This window comes from Ziziphus jujuba, chromosome 12, assembly GCF_031755915.1.
Source record: "Ziziphus jujuba cultivar Dongzao chromosome 12, ASM3175591v1".
In the NCBI taxonomy this organism is placed as follows: domain Eukaryota; kingdom Viridiplantae; phylum Streptophyta; class Magnoliopsida; order Rosales; family Rhamnaceae; genus Ziziphus; species Ziziphus jujuba.
The window spans coordinates 26,499,798-26,505,138 of NC_083390.1; positions in this window are offsets into that span (position 1 = coordinate 26,499,798).

Here is a 5,341-nt window from a genome sequence, read left to right on the forward strand (position 1 = left end):
TGGAAGGGAATAATGAAGAAACTAGGCATTAAGTTGAATTTGAGTACTGCTTTTCACCCCAGATTGATGGACTATAAAAGGACTATTTAGACCTTAGAGGATATATTGAGGTCGTATGTGTTACAGTTTAAGGAAAATTAGAATGAGTATCTATTCATCAATTCTCGCATACCAAGCTCTTGGAGCTTGTTTGAGCTCGTACAAAGCTTTATGAAGCTTGTACACTTTCTCCTCCTCTCCTTCTATGATAAATCCTTCAGGTTGTTCAACATATACTTCTTCTTCTAATATACCATTTAGAAAAGCTGATTTTACATCCAAATGGTATATTTTCCAAGATTTGTTCTTGTCAATCATGTGAAGCTCCTCCTCCATTGCAGCTTGCCATTCTTTGTGTTGTGAAGCATCAGTATATGTTATAGGATCAGGTGTTGCCATCCTTGCACTTGCATAAAGTTATTCAATTGATTTTGTGCCTCTCTTGCCCACATAATCTTCATTGGTTGGGTCATCATGATCTTCATCATTATTTCCAACATCAAAATCACTTTGATCGGTGGAAGGAGTTCTTGATTGAATATAAGTGTTTGCTTCCACTTTATGCTCCTTCCAACTCCAATATGAGTTCTCATTTATTATAACATCTCTAGAGACAACAACCTGCATCTTAGTTACATAAAAGATTCTATAGCCTTTTGAAACTGAGCTATAGCCTACAAGAACACCAATACTTGCTTTCTTATCAAGTTTGGTTCTTTTGGAGTCATGGACATGCATGTAACAAATACTTCTAAAGACTTTTCAATGAGCAATTGAAGGTTTAAAGCCATACCATAATTCATTTGGTGTTTTGGATTCAATTACCTTACTTGGAAGTCGGTTTAGGAGGTACACACTTGTATTAGCTGCTTCGGCCCAAATTTTATTTGGCAAGCACTTCTCAAACAGCAAGCATCTTGACATCTCCATGATTCTACTATTATTCCTTTCACTCACTCCATTTTGTTGTGGTGTGCATGGAGTGGTAAGTTGATGTATGATGCCATTTGTCTTGTAAATATCTTGGAAAGTTTTGGATATGTACTCTCCACCATTGTCGGTTCTAATTACCTTGATGGTTGTTTGTGCTTGATTTTCAACAAGTGTTTTGAACTCTTCAAATGTGGCTGCGGCTTCTGATTTTTGTTTAAGGAAGTAGATCCAGCACTTCCTTGAATAATCATCAATAAAGATGATAAAATACTTCCTCCCAGCATGTGTTACTTCATTCATAGGTCCACACAAATCCGAATGCACCAATTGTAATTTTTCCTTTGCCTTGCTGATTGTAGTCAAAGGAAATGGTTGTCTTTTGATTTTGCCAAGTTGACATGTTTTGCAAACAGCATCACCTCCATGGATTTGTGGTAAGTTCTCAACAATTTGTTGAGTATGCATATGCTTCATGGTGGCATAGTTGAAATGGCCGAACCTTCTATGCCATAGCTTTGATTCTTCATGGATTTTGGTATTCATAGCCATTTGATTTTATTAATTAAAATCAATTACAAGGCTATTGTCTTTCATATGGACAAGTAATATAATTTTTTCATCCTTAGATATTTCACAACATTTATCTAAGAACTTCAAAGTATATCCTTTTTTCATAAGTTGAGGCACACTAAGTAAATTTTTGGACAGATTTGGTACAAATAAAACATCGGTAATTTGAATTGTACCTTTTGGTGTTTTAATGACCAAATCTCCTTTTCCTTGAGCCTCCATGATTTGTCCACTTTCTGCCCTAATTTTTGTTGCAATTCTTGGGTTAAACTTGACAAACAAGTCCCGATTGTTGCACATGTGATTTTTGCACCCGTTGTCCAAGATCCATGAGTCTGATTGAGCTTGCAAGGTTGCAAGTTGCTGTGAAGGTATGTGCATGCTCACCACTTGCCTCTTCGGGTTCATGAGCATGTCTAGCTTCTTACCTTTGGTTCCTTTGCTTGCAAACTCTTTCCATGTGACCAAATTGCTTGCAAATTTTACATTGAGCATTCGATCTCCACCAGCATATCTTAGCCGTGTGTCCTTGCTTTTTGCAAATTATGCAAGGACCATATGTCATCTTGTTCTCTCTTTGGTTTGTTGTTTCCTTACCTCTATTTTGCCTTTGGAAAGGCCTTGGTTGCTGGATTGATTTACCTTTGTTATTTGCTACAAGGGCTGCTTCACCCGAGCTTCATTCACCTTGTAGCCGAAGACTCCTCCTTTGTTCCTTGGCTTGCAAGGCATTGATCAATTCAGCAACTGTGAGTTGTGTAAGGTCTCTTGTCTCTAGGACCAAAGTTAAGATCTTTGCTTCATACTTCTCTGGAAGGCATATAAGGATCTTTTCAACAATCCTTCGATCTGGTAAAAACTCACCATGCAATCGGATTTGGTTGACAATCTTAATAAGTTTGTTAGAAAACTCCTTCATGGTTTCATGCTCCAACATCTTCATATTTTTGAATTCTCTTCTAAGGTTGAGCAGCTGCATCTGTCTTGATCTTGTACTTCCTTGGAACTCCTCTTGAAGCTTTTCCCGTGCTTGTCTAGGAGTTGTACAAGTCATAGTTCTAGTGAAGATGTCATCGGTCACAACAGCTTGTATTGCCGTGAGAGTTTTGTAAGGTCTTGCATTTTCTTCACTATGAAGTTTGATTTGATTCACAGTAGCACCTGCTCTCAATGGTTTTACCTCATAATCAACTTCAACAAGCTCCCAAAGGTCATAAGCTTAAAGATAAGATCTTATTTTGATTGCCCAAACAGGATAGTTGTGGCCATCAAACATGGGAGTTGAAGGTGCTGAAAGATGTGAGGAAGCCATTTAAACCGGTCGGTGTTTTATGAGTTTTGAATCGGTTTTTGTTGAGGGATTGATGAAACCAGGCTCTGATACCAATTTGAAAGGATGAGGGCAAGGTTAATCAAAAGAAAACAAGGCATGAAGGATTGAAATTGATTTGGGGTGAAGGTGTATCTCGGCTTTGATGTAATAAGCTGCTGGAAAAATTGTAACAAGGCCGGTTTTAGTGTTCTCTTGGTTTCAAATGGAAACTAAGGTATATTTCTCCAAAATTCAATATATTCATTCATTGAGATGTAATACATATTTATAGCATACAAAATAGATGTGAAAGAACACCATGATCGGTTTTAAGGACCAATACAAACAAGTCCTTCATGGTGAAGCAAAACCACATGTGTAAAGTAACTTAGCCACATGCATCATGGTTGGTTGACAAGTGTTGCTGCCTCATTAGTTGCTTCATGGTGAAGTAGTCCTCATGCATGATGACACATGTCCTTTCATGCATTGGTTGAGAGAGAGGCCGAATGGTGAAGCTCCATGTCACCAAGTAGCTTCCATGTCACCATCCTTGTCACCAAGGTGCTTTCCATATGTAGTGGAACAGTTGAGAGCTAATGCAACCTAAGCACAAAGAAATGCACATGAGGCCAAAGTTGCCAAGGGGTTCAAGGCCCTCACTGCCTTGCACTCCTCCATGAGTGATTCCATTTTTACAATGATAATGTCATGCACAAGTGCTAGAGAGGTTTGGATAAAGCTTCAAGAGGAGTTCCATGGAAATACTAGAACTCGGCAAATGCAAGTTTTAAACCTAAGAAGAGAGTTTGAGACCTTGAAGATGAAGCAGAATGAGCTTGTCAAGGATTTCATGGAAAGGATGCTCAAAGTGGTAAATCAAATTCGGGTCCATGGTGAGCAATTGACCGATCAAAGGGTAGTAGAGAAAGTATTGGTGAGCTTACCCGAAATGTTTGAAGCTAGGATTTCCTCCCTTGAAGAATCTAGAAATCTTAGTGAAATAACCTTGAGTGAGCTCATGAATGCTCTTCAAGCAACCGAACAAAGGAGTGCCATTAGAAAGGAGGAGACCATAGAGAGTGCATTCTATGGTGGCCACGGCAACAAAAAGAAGAATAAAGGAAGGAAGAGAAAACAAAAGTGGATGGAATCAACAACAACAACAACAAAGCCATCAAAACCGAGGAGGGCATCCACCTTGCCCTCATTGCAAGAAGCTTGGAAATCCACCATCCAAGTGTTTTTGGAGGCTGGATGCATCTTGTGAAAGATGTGGAGGAAAAGGCCACATTGCCAAAGTACGCAAGCAAAGGAGACAACAAGCCAATGTGGTTAATGAAGAAGCCGAGAACCTATTTATGGCCGCATGCCTTAAAGCCACAAGTAGTGGTCTCGGTTGGCTTGTGGATAGTGGTTGCTCACACCACATGAGTTTCCAAAAGGATGGCTTTATGGAGCTTGACCGAAACTACAAAACCAAAGTGAAGATTGGTGATGGCCGGTTCATGAAAGTAGAAGGCAAAGGAGATGTGTGCTTGAACACCAAGGAAGGTACCAAAATTATAAAAGATGTGCTATATGTTCCTAGTTTGTGTGGAAACTTGCTTAGTGTAGCACAATTGTTAGAAAGAGGCTTTGCTTTAAATTTTGCAAAAGATGGATGTATCATATATGATGCTTGTCGTAATGAGCTGTTTAAGGTACCATTGAAGGACAAAAGCTATAGATTGGACCTACTTAGGAATGAACAAGCCTTAAAAACCAAAGTGGAGTCCATTTCTCAACTTTAGCATAAAAGGCTTGGGCATTCTAGCTATGGTGCCATGAAAAACACCAATGCCATTGTGAAGGACATTCCAAAGATTGAGGAGATGAAAAGCCTATGTGATGTATGCCAACTAGGGGAATCCACACGGCTTCCATTCCCTAAAGCCGGTTCATGGAGAGCTAAGGAGAAGCTTGAGCTAGTCCATTCGGATGTGTGTGGACCCATGAGTTTGTCATCAATTGGCGGATGTAAGTACTTCCTAACCTTCATTGATGACTACTCAAGGATGTGTTGGGTATATTTTCTAACAACCAAGTCACAAGTGCTTGAGAAGTTCATGGAATTCAAGAAGATGGTGGAAACCCAAAGCAATGCAAAGATGAAGTGCTTGAGAACCGACAATGGTGAAGAATATACAAGTTTTGCTATGGAGGATTTTTGCAAAGAAAATGGAATGGTGCATCAATTCACAACACCATACACACCACAACAAAATGGTGTTTGTGAGAGAAAAAGTAGGACCTTGATGGAGATGGCAAGGTGCATGATACATGAGAAGAACATGCCAAAGAAGTTTTGGGCCGAAGCCATATACACAGCTAGCTACATCCAAAATCGAGCATACACCAAAGCCAATGAGTCCAGACACCCTATGAGATATGGTATGGAGAAAAACCATCTTTGGACAACATAAAAATCTTTGGAAGTGTTTGTTT